This window comes from Mastigoproctus giganteus, chromosome 1 (genome assembly GCF_048544385.1).
Source record: "Mastigoproctus giganteus isolate SK-2022 chromosome 1, ASM4854438v1, whole genome shotgun sequence".
NCBI classification, from domain to species: domain Eukaryota; kingdom Metazoa; phylum Arthropoda; class Arachnida; order Uropygi; family Thelyphonidae; genus Mastigoproctus; species Mastigoproctus giganteus.
Window position 1 is genome coordinate 201,552,009 of NC_143575.1, and position 16,390 is coordinate 201,568,398.

General features: G+C 36.8%; 1 protein-coding gene across 3 annotated transcripts in view; it reads right to left on the reverse strand.

Annotated features, from left to right (window-relative positions):
• Positions 1-16,390, reverse strand: part of LOC150091451 (monocarboxylate transporter 10-like) — a 243,362-nt gene that overhangs the window by 48,838 nt on the left and 178,134 nt on the right. The window lies entirely within an intron of this gene.

Sequence of the window (16,390 nt, forward strand, 5' to 3'; positions counted from 1 at the left end):
AAGATCGGTACATCAATTGGTGCTATTTTACAGAGATATTTAGATCCTTGCACTCAAAAGTATACATCTCTTACTTTAGTTATCATAAATCCATTGTATCTTTTCTTCCAGAAATTATGAAAATCTCTGAATGATCAATAAAATATTTACAATAAAAAAGCTCTTTTAGTTCGTAATTGATATATACAAATCAAAATGCCTAAAAGAAACGTGAAGGGCGTTTCACATAAACCATCTACAGCGCATGCTCGGCATACATGCAACTTTTTTATTCGACTTTTTTTTAACAACTAGGGAAATATAATGGATATATTTTTTTTATGGTAAAATTTTAATATTGCGAATAAAAAATAACATGAAATATTTTTCATATCACAAATAACATAAAAACTATCACAAAGCATTCCACAATATAAAAAAAATATATTAAATAAAAAACAAACTTTCTAGAAAAAGAACACAAAAAATCACAGATTACATGAATAAAAATTATTTCACAAATATTCAAGAAAAATTTATTCTAAAAATTGCCATATACAATTTACTTCTTTATTAATACAAAGGGTACTAGGAAAGTTTTGCAATATGACGCAACAATGAATCACAGGAAGCTGCATGTTGAGACATGTTCATACGTGCATAGTAGCCGCCGCGCCAAGTCAATGGGCTCAGTTATTCATTAGTAGTGAGAGTGTAAAGTGCTTGCGATGGCATCGTGGTCACGAAATGAGATAAGGACAGTTTTGCGGTATAATTTCGTGCGTGGTTTAACCATAGACCAGTGCTTAGAAGAAATGACTCTTGCACTAGATGATGATTGTCCACATCGTACAACGATATTCAGGTGGTATAGAGAATTCCAAAGGGGAAATTTCACTCTGGAGGATTCTGAGAGGCCGGGAAGGCCACGAACGTCAGTTACGGAGGAAAACGTTACTGCTGTGAGGAAAATGCTTGACGAAAACAGGCGAGTGACCTACCAACATATAGAGGATACTTTGGGCCTAAATGCACCAGAAATTCGTTCGATTCTGCAAGATCATTTGCACGTGAAGAAACTTTGTTCTCTCTGGGTGCCGCATCAACTGACTGAAGAGCAGATGACACGACGTGTGACTTGGTGCCGGGAGATGTTAAAAAAGTTTGATAAGGGACAATCTCGGTATGTGAACAACATCGTGACAGGTGACGAGACTTAGCTGTACTATTACGATCTGCCGACCAAGGCTCAAAACAAAGTTTGGGTCTTTGATGATGACGACACACCCGTAATTGTCAGAAAATCCCGATCTGTAAAGAAGAAAATGATAGAAAATGATGTCGTTTTGGACACGCAGAAGACAGTCACAGCTAAGTGGTATACTGAACAATGCCTGCCTAAAGTCATTGGATCTATGAAGAACCTGCGGCCAAAGTCAAGAATAGACACCTGGTACCTCCATCACGATAATGCTCCAGCTCACCGCGCCAAAGCCTGCACCGAATATTTGACCACGACAGGACAGAAACTTCTCGAGCACCCTCCCTACAGTCCAGACCTTGCTCCCTGCGACTTTGCACTGTTCCCGCATGTGAAAATGAAGCTAAAAGGGAGGCGGTTTTCCAGTGATGAGGACCTTCTACGGGCTTGGGACAACAAGTGTGCTTTACTCCCTAGTGAAACTTGGCAGAACTGGTTTAAAGATTGGTTTCGGAGGATGGAGAGGTGTATTGAATGTAGAGGAAATTACTTTGAAAAAATTAAATAAACAAAGCTGTATTGCAAAACTTTCCTAGTACCCTTTGTATTTGTTGTCGATCTTCTGCTTTGCTCAATAGCTGAGCGATGATTACAGAGGAATGATTTGACGTAACGATCTGGATCAAATTGAGCAATGGTTTTCCATTTAGATGTATGGTCATCACAATCTGCAACCTGTTTAATTGTCAACATTATTCATTCATTCATTCACTCAATAGTATTCATTACGCTGAAAGCTCGCTCAGCTTCAGCACTGCTAATGGCAATGGTTTCAAAGATATTTCTGGCTTTCTTAATTGAAAAGGTAATTTCACTCAATTTTAAAGATAAACTGTCTTCAACAAAATCTCTAAAATCATTAATTGTTATTTCATATTTTATCAGAAAACTTAAATTTCTTATTCGGTTTTCACTGTCTCACCACCGAGACGAAAGTTCTTTCAAATTCATGATTTCGGGTAGCATATGTTTAAAATTTTTTTCAATGGTATCGTTATTTTCTTTACTTAATTTAAAATCACCCTGTTCCATTAATCAGTTATCCTTTAAGGATAAAACAATGCATTTAATAACTTGTCACAATGTAATTTTTTTACTTTCAATTTTGATTCCTTCAAATTCTTTCCACCTTAACATGCTCTCAATTTTAGCTTCATAATTTCCTTCAGAATTTTTAAAATTAGCAATAGTTATTAATTAATTAATTTATATGCTTTTACCATTGTGATTCTGTAAAGTTCTGAAAGGTAAGAGAGCTCTTGCAGGATGTCGACCATTAGTGCTAAATGGTTAAGACATTCCAAATTTAAACGTCAATTTAATAATCCGGAATATTTAACTTCTGATTCAAAATGTTTGCAAAAAGTGGGATAATTCCTCCAACCCACAATTGCCGTCCGCAAGCTAAAAGCTGCCCATCGTGGCCCGAACACACGACCAACTTTTATAGTTTCCACACCAAGTTCTTTAGCAATCAACCTTAATTCGCACTAGTTTTTTGGAGATTGGTGATAGTTTTTTTTTTTAATTATTGCCTATATGCCATTATATTTTAGAACATTTTCTACACAGTGAAAGGCTCGACAAAGTTTCAAAATCTGTAAACATGTCATCTTCGTAAAGTTTATATAATATCTCAGTTACCTCAATTCCTCCCCCCTCCTCTACGTTACTCTCTCACTAGTTCTTTGAATACTGTGCAAAATGTCTAAATCACACGGATATTCTACTACTGTGACCATGTAAACACAGAGAGGAGAAATTTATTGGAAGGAGTGGATCACTCACTTCTCCGAATGCCAGTTTGTCTGAGTAAAGGGGAACCACAACACAGGTTGATCAGAGGCTATAATCCATGTCAAGAATCTTCTTAATCCTCTGACTGACTATGGAAAGCATACTGACTAGTGCAACTTCTCAGTATGTGACTGCATAGGTTTTACGGACACCACTAACATTGTGAAATGGTAATCCCTTTCACCCTTAATTCACACTTTCTAATTACCTAAATTGCTTAAAGGCCAGAAGTGAGAACAATGCATACACAGTTGTCTCTCCTAATCCGTTCGTTAAATGGAAATTTTCTTTGTTCAACGGAAACTATTTTAAATGTTAAAATTTATTTAAAAAATTAAAATAAATTTTTATTTTAATTACCAAGGGCAATCAAAAAAATTTGCTATAAAGAAGTTCGTTAAACAGAGGTCCAACTGTAATTAAATCAAAAATGAAGCAATTTTAAAATACATAACTGATCGATTGCGCCATTGAAATGCTGGGAATGGGGCCCCACTCGCCCCGCCGTAGTTTCAGTTCTGGATACTCAATAATTGCATTCAGGATTTCATTTGTAAAATAAATCTCAACAATGGGCTCGCAAATTTAAAAAAAAAAAAAGATAATCTCAACAATGGGCTCGCAAATTTTCAAAAAAAATAACAATGGGCTCTTGCGAGCCCACTATAGCTCACTACTGGTTATACTACAGTGGCTTGGTTTGAGGATATGGGCATACAAAGACTTCATCATCCTGCTCAGAGCTCTGCCTTTAACCCCACTGAATACCTTTGGGATGAGCGGGAACAATAGTTTTGGATTAGACCAACAAGTGCTTGTATTCCATAGCTGAACTGCCTACCATGTTGCAGTAGGAATGTAACAAACTACTGTCTTCCTGTTATCAAAAATAGGTTGTGTCTACTAACAAGGATAATATATGTAATTGTTTTTAGTGTTGGACTGAAACATTATTAAATATTGTATTATCAACAAAAGGTTCTTTGAAACATGCAGATATCTCATTACTTTTGGCAATATGGTACATATACAAGGGCTGAATGAAATGACAGTCAAACTTCAGGAGGTTTTTAATTAGTTTATTTAATGTGAGCTGAAAATATTACACAAAGACATATCCCATTCTCTAGCATTACAGATATACAAGCAATATAGTATTTGGAATTTTGAGTGATAATGTTAGGTTATTTAACAAGTAACAATACATAAATCAGAATTATCCTAATTGTTAGACTGGTTATAGCAGCCCTCAAACCTGGATACTGGATCGCATGCCCTTGATTTCCTCACATGGATGTAAAAAAAAGATTTTGATGTACTATCAAAAAGTTTGCGATTTTTGCTGAAATATATTGTTTAGATTATTAGCAGTAATAGTAAATGATACAAGGAAGCAAGCTTATACTACATCAGCACAAAAAAAAAAAAAAAAAAAACTACTTCGTCCTCTGTAATAATGTGTGGAATTCTTAAATTTATTCAAAGAATACCCACTTCCACACACAAGATGGTAGTTTCTTCCAACAATCAACTACTCTCTGATTAAATGCAATCTGTCCTGCAGTCATCTTTTTTCAATTTAAGTGTATGTCCATTTGTATGTATTTTGTCTGAGAAAGAGTAAGAATGCCAGCTTCATTAAGTATACTCAATCCATTTATCCATTTAAAGCTTTAAACAATTGAATCGGGTCTTCTTGCAAGTGCCTGGTTTCCAAGTGCTTTGACTTGAAGAACTTAAGTCATTTGTAGTAAGAGTAACTCTTTGCATAATTCACTAATCTGGTTGCTCTTTTCTGCACCCATCCTTGTGTACCACATCCTTCTTAAAATGAGTCTTCCAGAACTGTAGGTAATTTTTCAAGTCAAGAAGCAGTCTAACCATTATACCCTATACATGATAATCACCTCCTTGTCCCTGCTAGCAAAGATCCTATATATCATTCAGGGGCGGACTGGCCATAAGACCTATTAGCGAGGAAACCCCGGTGGGTTGGAGGACAGAAGCTGATGGAGGCTGGTGTGATTTTCAATATTACACTCTGGGCTCCGATACATTGTTTGTTTTCTCTGGTAAGAATTTTTGACCCAGTCCACCTCTGATATCATTGACAGATCCCCATGAGCTGTGTTAGCAGCTTCTCTGCACTGCTCAGAGAGCTTCATGTCAAACTGTAGGTCTAATATTCTGTTACTTTTGATCTGAGATGAGGTTAAGTGAGGATGGCGGAAATAGAAGGGGAAACTCAGACTTGAAATTCAGATAACACTGTAATACTTGGGAATGGGATAGGTGCTCATATAAAATTTTTGACTCAAAATTGCCTATTAACAATCTCTTGAAGTTTCAATTATCATTTCACAGAATAACAAATATATATCCAAAATAACATGCAGCAGTGTTTGCATTAAAAAAAAGAATGCATAAACTGTATTAATGATACTCTAACAAAGACAGGAAACTTTGTTTCTAGCATATATCCTTCCATTATTTAGTATGATGTATAAGATTAGGGAGGCAAAGGCTGAGTATGAGAAAGCACTGGCTAAGACAGTAAAGAATAGGGAAAAGGAATTTTTCATGTATGTCAATACAAAGAAGAAGAAGAAAACAAATCAGATAAGACCCTTGTGTACCACATCTTGGAAAGTTTTAGATAACTCAGCTAATGTTGCTGCTGAAATGAATTGGTATTTTGCATGGGTTTTTACTGATGAAAGACCCTTCATGCTGAGGAGAGGCATGCAAGTGATTCTAAGCCATATGAAATTAGCAATTTTGAAATTACAGATGCCTGTTTATTAGAAAAACTTTCAAGCCTAAATGCAAGTAAGACTCCTGCAGTTCATGACATATACCCAGTAATTTTGAGAGAGGGGCCACAGAGTGTGTTGAAACCAATGAGGTTAATTATGAGGACATCACTGCATTCAGCAGAAATTCCCTTGGATTAGCGAAGTGCCAACATATTACAAATAAATTAAGGTGGTTCTAAGAGTGAAGTTGATATCTACAGACCAGTTAGTTTGACATCAATGGAAGGGAAAATCTTAGTGGCAATGCTGAAGAGTGCAGTCTGATAACATTTAGATAGAAATGACATTCTGATGGACAAGACAACAAGGTTTAGTTGAAGGAAAATCATGTTTAACTTACCTGGTAAGCTATTTTGACATAATTACTCATGGGCTGGTTGTAGAGAACAGTTTCAACATAGTTTATTTGGATTTTAGTATTAGTATTCACTGTCCTCCCCAGAAAATTTTGCCAGCCGGGTGGCATTATGAAGGGTCTGGGTAGGAAGTGTAATACTTCAATATTATAAAATTTTCTGTTATTTATAAATGTGATTTAAGCGATCCAGAGCAAAAATTAATTGCATAATTTAACATTATATGCTCCTGTCGCATTGATTTCTATCGCGTATGTTCGAATTAATATTGATTGATATCAGTGAGCGGTACCATACAGTACCGCGAGAATTAGTTAAATTTTACCGGGGGGGGGGGTCAGTTAAATTCAAGTCTGCCCAAAATCCCGACAGTATCTACTATATGGTAAAAGTATATTAATATAATTCTATATATTTATTGGTTTTTTAGTAAGTAAAGATTTACCATATTAGATTAATTTTGTATAGAAAAATATAAAAAATTAAAATTTTAAAGACAATACCTCTCTCAATTTGAAGATCATGTTTTCTGTTAGAGAAACAAACAGTTTTAAAATATGATCGGCAAATAAAATGCCTTAATTAATTTTACTTTATTATATCGCATTTAATTGGTAATTTTTCAAGTCGAAAATATCTTGGCATATACCCAGTATTTGCATATGGCATATTTGTATATGGCATATTTGTATTTGTATATGGCGTATTTGTATTTGTATATGGCGTATTTGTATTTGTATATGGCGTTTGAACAATAACAATAATTATAGGTATAGCATTGAAATGCTAAAGATAAAAAACTTGAAATAAGGATACTTTCAGAATATGAAAATTTAGAGCAATGTATTTTGGCAGCTGCGTAACATTTGTCAAAAATATCATTAGCGTAACTAAAATTGTAATTGTGCAGGTATTTGTTATTAGCTGTACTTTCATGAATTTCTTTGACGAGTACATTAGGCATGACCATGGGCACCGGCAGGATATTTTGAAAGGTGTAACAGGAAAAAATATCTCATTTTCTTCTTATTATTATAATACTTAAAATTATTTAAGTATTATTATTAAGATTATTTAAGTATTATTATTAAGATTATTTAAGTATTATTATTATTAAGATTATTGAAGTATATTAAGATTATTATAATACTTAAACATATGATTAAAATTTGTACGATTTTTTGCAAATTTTAATCTGTGATTTTGATATCATTAAATCGTGATTATTGTCTTTAATGTGGTTTTTCTGAACTGATATATATATATATATATAATAAAATTTTAATGTTTTTAGTGGCCATTTTGTTTACATGAAAAACATTTTTGTTTGCAAAGCAGTTTCTGAAATATAGACTCTATCTAACTTTGTTTTTTTAAATGCATTGCAGATTAATGCAATCGGTATGTCGGGATTTTGATCTGTCAGGATTTTGGGCAGCTCCGGTTATATTCACCGGGCAGTGAGCCCCTTTGGTAGGTCCTGGGGAGAACACTGACTATTAGCTTATACAGCATCAACCAAAAAACAAACCTTCCCATTTAACTTATTCATCCCTTACAACAGTTCTATCTATTTCTTCCTTGAATTTATTCAAGCTATCCACTTCCAAAACATCAGACAGAAGTTTGTTCCATCAATTAATTGCACTGCCTAAAAACAACTTCAGCACATCTATTTTAATTTATGCTCCTTCATGTGCCTAGTCTAAATAACAGGAAGAATCCATCAGCATTGAGCTTGCTCAATCCATACAAAGCCTTAAAACCATCATCAAATCACCTTGTAGGTGCCTAGTCCCCAGATGCTGCAATTTGCAGAACTGAAGCCTTTGTTGGTAAGGGCACCTCTCTGTATCCCTCACCAATCTCACTGCCTTTCTCTGTACCTGCTTTAGCAGCTCTACATCCTTCCTAAAATTAGGCTTCCAGACTTGTATGCAGTAATCAAGATGTGGCCTGACCATTGCCTAATACACAGGGTGTCTCAAAAATACATGGCATAACTTCAGGAATGAGTTTCTCATATGTAGAGAATAAAAATATTTTATATCAACATAGTTCCGGAAATGCTTGGTTTCCGAATTTTGAAGGTCTGTCTATGAGACTTAACTGTTCACATCACCTTATAGTAATTGTTCAAAATGTCCACCTTCTGCCTGAATACAGGCCTCACATCAACGTCTCATGAACTCATGAAGATGATGCCAAATTCCTGGCATGTTTTGTATAGTCTCACAACCTGCCACAATTCAATTGCGGAGAGTTTCCACATCGGCTACTGGAGACTTTAAATGGCCCCCACAAGAAGAAATGTAGTGGGTTTAAATCAGGTGAGCATGGAGGCCAGGCAGTGTCCACCCCTCTACTTCAGGAGTCGTAGATCTTGGTCATCCTCTGTCGGCAGCAAGAGGTCCCATCTTCCATGTAAAGGTCCCATCTTCACGAAGGCAGCGATGGATACCTTCAAACATTTTTCTGTCTGGACATCTTCATTCTGGGAACCTTTCGTGGTACAAACGACGAGCTTCCAGAGCATTGCCATCTGCCAAACCGTACATAAATTGCATATCCGCTTGCTCCTGATTTGAGCACATGATCGGAATGGAAAACCACCAGATTCTGCCAGTACCACGTGATGAAGGAAATCACCTGTGGGAGATAAGACATTCCGGTTAATAACTCGGGAACCAAGCATTTCCGAAACTATGCTGATATACATAGTTTCAGAATATTTTTTATTCCGGAATACAATATTTTTATTGTCTACATATGAAGAACTCATTCCTGAAGTTATGCTGTGTATTTTTGAGACACCCCGTATAGAATAATCACATTCTTATCCCTGCTAGCAAAATACCTGTATAGCACTGACAAAACTCCATGTACTGTCTGAGAAGGTTGTCTGTACTACTCAGAGAATTTCATATCTAACTGAATAATTACTCCCAGGTCTTTTTTATTTTCCATTACCCTGAGTGTAGCAACACAGAGTCAGTATGTTAATCTGGGATTACTGTTACCCATATGCAGTACTTTGCATTTGTTAATGTTAAAGCTCAATTGCTATTTCTTGCCCCAACTGTATAATTTTTCCAGATCTTTTTGCAGTAGCATATTGTCATTAACCACCCTAACAACCTTTGTATCATCTGCAAACTTAGACATTAAGCCTGATATATTTTCACCAATGTCATTAATAAATGCAGAAAACAACAATGGGCCCAGCTCTGAACTAATGTTATTAATGTTTATAACATTAATGTTATTAATGTTTAATAACATTAAAAGTCCACAAAGAGCAGTGTCCATTAATAACAACTCTCTGTCTTCTCCCACTTAACTATCCATTTATACATAGCAATAACTTACCCTTAATGCCACACTGCTCTAATTTCTACAGCAGTCTATTATGTGAAACAGTATCAGAAGCTTTTCTGAAATCTAAGTATATGATATCAAAATTTATTACATCCAGTTCCTTTGTTACTGCATCATAGTATCAAATCAAATTGGTCAGAAAAGATTGCCCGTTGACAAACTCATGCTGTTACTGAAGTACAACTGCACTTCTGGGTAGATATTCCTGCATTACTTCTTTAACCACTGATTCCATTAGTTTTCCTAGAAGAGAAGTTGAGCGAACAGGTCTGTAATCTTTGGTAGCCATTTGTGGCTACCAAAGAGTGACATATTCACATATCTAATGAAAACTGAAAATTCATAAAGTAAAAATTGAAGGCTAATAAATAAAGTGAAGATTGGAGGGTAAGAGAACTACACATTTTTTTGAGAGCTGCTAAGTGCAACTTTATTAATTTATTTGAAATTGTTGTTTTTCTCTAATTTTTGATTTAAATTTAGTAGTGTAGTCTTTTTTTTGATTTTCTGATAAATTTTGTGTATTTGTTCTTAATTTGGCCCTTTTAATTGCTTAAAAAAACCACAGTAGACTTCTGCCACTGTGTTGTTTTGATAAGAACATCAGAATTTTGCAGCCATTGTTTTAGTACTGATATAGCACGTGCTGGAGGTTTCTACATAGCTTTGTAGTGTGTGTGTTGTTGTTGTTTGGTTTTTAGGAGCATTAGCAACTAATGCCATATTGCTCCGGGGATATGCGGTGGTCATTCCTTGACCTTTCCGCATCCTCCGTATTTGGTGGTCATGGGCTCGAACCCCGGTCTAATCAAGAAGTGTGTGTGCTATGCACTGCTGCTCCTGCCCACCTGGCTACAGAGGCACCCTGTGTGTGTGTGTGTGTGTGTGTGTGTGTGTGTGTGTGTGTGTGTGTGTGTGTGTGTGTGCGCGTGTGTGCGCGTGTGTGTGTGCGTGTGTGTGTGCGTGTGTGTGTGCGTGTGTGTGTGTGGTATGGGTGTTTAATGGCACACAAGCTGCTGCTGTGGCTAAAGTGCACATATTCATAGGAATGTTAAAAAATAATTAATATAAAGCCAGCTCAATTTCATTTCAGCTCAGAAACTATTTATATTCAATCATACATTCCAATTTATTTCAAAAAAACAGAAAAGTCCATTAATATTTGCCTCCTCTCCAATTCAGACAGTTCGGCGAGTACCACTTCTCGCCGAACTGTCTGAATGCTTGAGTGACAAAATTTTGGGTCGTTTCAACTAGAAAAGTTTATTATTTGTTTGTTTATGCCATAGTTCTATCCACTCTGCATCATATGCTGCTTGAATCACGATACAGGCAACTATTGGTTTAGGTGTTGACACCCAAGCTTATTTCACATAACGAACATCACTTATTTTGCTAAAACGAACATCACAATTCATTTAAAATTTCTTAAAGCTGCCAATGGATAGAGTTCTTTATAAAACAAAATGACAAATGTACAGTGAACATAATTGTTAAGATTTAAATAAATAAACTTTAAAAAAATATATTTATTACAATAATTATCAGAAAGTTATTATATGATAATTATACTGAACTATGCTTGGTTAATAAAACTAAGGCATACAACATTTATAATGCACTGCAAAACATTGCTGGTGCCTGAGGGAATGTGAAGGAAACAAACTTAAGTGGTGTGTGGAAAACCTTGTGTCCACAGTTTGTGAATAATTTAAGTGATTTTGAGGAGCCAGTAGAACCCATGACTGAACAAATTGTTGAACTGGGCAATAAAATGGAAACCAACCTTGATGTGAGGGAGCTTTTGGACTCGCATTTTGAGGAATTAACAACCAATGAAACAATTGAAAAAGAGACATATCTAAATTCTGAAGTAACAGAAGAATCTGATATTCCACAGCCTCCCAGAACATTTACAAGGCAGAAAATGGCTGCATTGTTATTTGGTTTTTTTTTTAGGAGTATTAGCAACTAAGGCCATATTGCTCCGGGATATGCGGTGGTCATTCCCTGACCTTTCCGCATCCTCTGTATTTGTGGTGACGGGGTCGAACCCCGGTCTAATCAAGAAGCGTGTGCTATGCACTGCTGCTCCTTCCCACCTGGCTACGGAGGCGCCAAATGGCTGCAGCTTTTAAATCAATTTCTGAGGGTTAGTAATCTTAGAAGAAGATGCAAATATGGAAAAAATTGCAAAGAGGCATTTATAACTGTCTATCATGCTACAGTGAGATTTATGAAGTAAAAAAAGAAACTAACTATGCAATATTCTATAAAAACATATTTAAAAAAAAGAGGAAAACCTAGCTGTTTCTGAGACACCTTTCCATCTACCTCATCTGCACCTAGTGTCACTTATGTGGAAAATATTGAACTCTGATAAAGATATTGACGAGTAAAAGTTGAATACATATGTAAGTACAGTACATATATTATGTTAGTACTCATTTTCTTTATTTCTATTTTGTAACTCTTTATGTTTTTAATTAAAATTAACAAGTACGATATCTTGTTTTTTTTTTATTATTTTTTTATTTTATTTTACATTAAGCATCGTATACAATAAACCATAATGCATACATACATTATAATAAAACATTGTATAGACCATGGTTTTAATGCTTTAAAATGGCTGCTAACATATATGATAGTAAAACCTCAGGAATGCAAGATACACATAACGAACAAAACCTATAACGAACAATGTCTTGGAATGGAACTCGTTCGTAAACCGAGAGTTGCCTGTATTATAATCAGAGGCTGGAATAAAAACATATGTTAAGTCTAAAGTTGATGGATTTTTAGCAGAAATATCAGCCAGTTCATCCCCTTTAATGCCTGAATGTGCTGGAATCCAGCAAAAGTTCACTAGTTGCTGACAATCTTCAATTTGCAATAGCAAACTCCTGATTTGATTTAAAATAGGATGATCCTTATGAGAAGGATTATGCAGTGCTCTAATTGAGCTGAGAAGAGACTGTGTAAATTAAATATTTTTCAGATCGGTGAAGAGTCAAATTTTCTAGAGCTAATTGTATTGCATGTAGTTCAGCTGAAAAATTTCTGTCCTCAGGTGGAAGAGAAGCTGATATGATAGCAAAGGAAAACAATGCTGCTTCTCCAACAGTTGAATGAGATGTGGAACCATCTGTATATATTGGTAAGAAGTTAGCATAGATTTGAATATGGCTAGCATGAAGTTATTATTATTATTATTATCATTAGCCATATGGTGCAAGGAAGCCGAGGCTTTTGCTACACTAGCCAAAAAAAAAAAAAAAAATTTCTGAGTTACCCTGAGAGGGGGGGGTGAGAGAATAAGAGCCAGAAGTAGAAAGGAATGATGATAACCAGCTTAGGAATCTGTGTGTGTGCCAAGCCCATACTCACCAGACGTGAACCCCGGGGTTGTTGCACATTCAGAGTCAGTAGTCAATTCTTTCCCCAGGGGAGAAAATAAGTATCACAGGTCAATTGAGGAAAGGGAGTCCATGGTGGGGAAGAGTAATTTTTTATCTGCTGCCTACTGTGGAGAGGAAAATTCCAATTCTGTGAAAGTTCAAGGAGCCGTAGACCTGCTGGTTGTATTTTACTTGGTTTATTTCTATAGAGATTGTGAAATGGTGGGTTAAAGCGGTATCGCTGAATAGGATGTGGAGAGCAACTTTATATTTTGGCTGCATGTTTAAGTAATAACATTCTTCTGCCGAGGAACCGAGGGGGGGGACCCCATGGGCCCCCTCGGTATATAGACTATAGTCCCCTTCAATATATAGACTATAGGTTGGAGATGTCCCGTAAGCATCAAGAGCAATTCGCAGTGCATTGTGTAGTATAGGATCCAGGTAGCGTAATACACTCCTTTGGGAAGAATCATAAACAGGAATACCATAATCCAAATATGATCTAATCAGTGCTCTATATAAGTGCAGCAAAGTTATTATTATTATTATTATTATTATTATTATTAGCCATATGGTACAAGGAAGCCTGAGGCTTATGCTGCACCAGCCAAAAAAAAAAAAAAAAAAAAAAATTCCCCGAGTTACTCCCTGAGAGAGAGAGAGAAGTATAAAGGAATCACCAAGAAAGAGAAGAATGATGATATCCAGCTCAGGACCCTGGGTTTGCCAAGCCCATACTCACCAGATGTGAGCTCCCAGGGTTGTACGATCTACTCCCCATGACAGGGCAGATGAAGCTCTAAGCATGTTCAGCTTTTTCAGACAGGTAGTACATATTAACTTAACGTGCTCAAAGATGTTCAACTTGCTGTCAAGGATCAATCCCAAGAATCTGATATTGTTAGCAATCGGATTGATGGAATTTGATATCCGAAGTTCAGGATCTATATGCAATTTACATTGATTGCATAAGTGGATCACAATTGTTTTAAGATGGGAAAGACGATATCCATTAAGTTCAGCCCACTTTTGTACTTTATTGAGGGACATCTGCAATTGCCATTCGAGAGAGATCTCATGTTCTGAGAATGGCAAGAAATAGAGAGATCGTTAGTGTAAGGATACACCTCCATAGTATTTGGGAATTCTTTTGTCATGGAATCGATTCTAAGGACAAATAGCATTACACTCAATACCGACCACTGTTGTACTCCTTCTTCCTGTGAGAATTTAGTAGAAAGGGAGTTTGATATCGAACCTGGAAAGAACGGCTCTGGAGGAAGTTCCTATTAAATATAGGTAGGTTGTCTCATAGACCAAGAGTATGAAAGTCACTGAGAATGCCATATCACCAAGTAGTATCAAATGCCTTCTCGATATCTATGGAGACCATAACAAGTGTTCCTTTTTTCACAAAAACATTACGTATTTCATATTCAGCCTTGATCATCAGATCTAAGGAGGACCTGTTTTGGCGAAAGCCATGTTGACAATTACTCAGTAGATATTGAGTTTCAATGATCCAAATGAGTTGACTGTCAATCAGTTTTTTGAGAATTTCACCAAGGTAACTTGACAGAGAGACTGGCCTGTAACTATAAGGACTGGAGGGATCTTTTCCAGGTTTCAAAAAGGCCAAAACTGTAGCATGGTAGCAAGAGGTTGGATAAATATTTTCCAGGAAGATCCAGTTAAAAAAGGGTAGCAATGGTTTTAAACTTTGCATTTAGGTTTTAAGTTATTATGTCATGCTGCAGCATGATATAATATATTCCATCTGGCCCAGCAGCACTGTTGCACGTTGCTTTGATGACCTGTAAAAGTTCACAAAATTGAAGATACTAATTATATGGAAGTGATAAGTGAGGTTTGAAAGTTGATGGATCTCAGTTCAGTGGTTGTCTTAATTTTCTGGAATTCCAGAGTGTAGTTTGATACAGCTGAGACTTGGGCAAAGTTTTGCCAAAGGTATTTGCTATATCTATAGGAGCAGAGAGTTCTTGCCCATTTTGGGAAAGAATTGGGGAAGGGATGGTCAGAAACTTCCCAGACAGCTGCTTAATTTTCTTCCATATTAATCTGGAGTCAGTGTTTCTATTGATAGTAGTAGTAAACTGAGTCCAAGAATCTTTCTTGACTTGTCTTTGAGTGAAACGTGCTTTTGCCCTTAGCTTCTTGTAGCCAATTTGATTAACTGTGGTTGGAGATAGATGGAATAGATTCCATTTGTTATTTTTTTAACTTCTTGGCTTTTGTGCACTCTTCGTACCACCAGTAATTGAAATGCATTCAGGTCGGGGGATTTGATAAAGGAATTGAGTACACTGAAAGCATAGAATTCATGGTATACCTGATTCCTGGGCAATGTGACGCTGTCACCCGTCTCACTAGTGGATGAATCAACCGCATGGCAGGTATATAGATACAATGCATCACTGCATTCACGTAGACAGTAATTCAATGTCAGTATGATAAACAGTGTGAAAAAGGGATGATAGTGGGTGCTTGATGTATGGGTCACTATAGTGGAGTTGGTACAGAAATTGCACTATCTCCGTTTGAGAGTATCAAGAGTGTATCAGGAATACACCATTGATGGAATAACATCTCATTGTGGAGAGTGCTGTGGGCAGAGAAAGGTGGTGGATCAACGTGGCTGTCGATGTCTGTCTCGTATTGCTTCTGCCAACTGGAGAGCGACAGTGGCACAAATCACTGCCAAGTTCAACGAGGTGTCAGAAATGTCTCCATCAAGACCATCAGGTGATCATTAGCTGCAATAGGTTATGGGAGCTGCCAACCCACCAGAGTCCCATTGCTAACACCATGACACAGAACTCTATGCCTCAACTGGGTGAATGAACATCGGCACTGGCCCTTGGATGATTGGAGATAGGTCTCCTGGTCTGACGAGTCCCTTTTTCAGTTATTTCTACGGGACGGGATGGTGCATATCTGGTGGAACCATACAAAGCTATGCACCCGTCATGTTAACAAGGAGCTGTTCAGGCAGGTGGATGGTCGGTAATGGTCTGGGGCATGTCCAACTGGAATATGTTGGGACCTCTGGTATGTCTAGATGCAGCTCTGAATGGTCCAGGTTACGTATCCATCCTTGCAGACCATTTATATCGCTTCATGGTCATCATGCAGCCACAGAACAATGGACTCTTCCAGCAGGACAATGCGCCTCCCCACAGAGCCGTGGTGACTAGTCTTTGTTGAATGGTTCGAAGAACATTCCACAGATTTTACCACCATGGAATGGCCTCCCCACTCATGAACATGAACATTGTGGAGCATCTTTGGGATGCTGTGGTAAGGTCCATTTGAGCTTTGGATCGTCCACCCAGGAATGTGATGGAATTATGGACTGCGGTGCAGTAAGCATGGATGGAA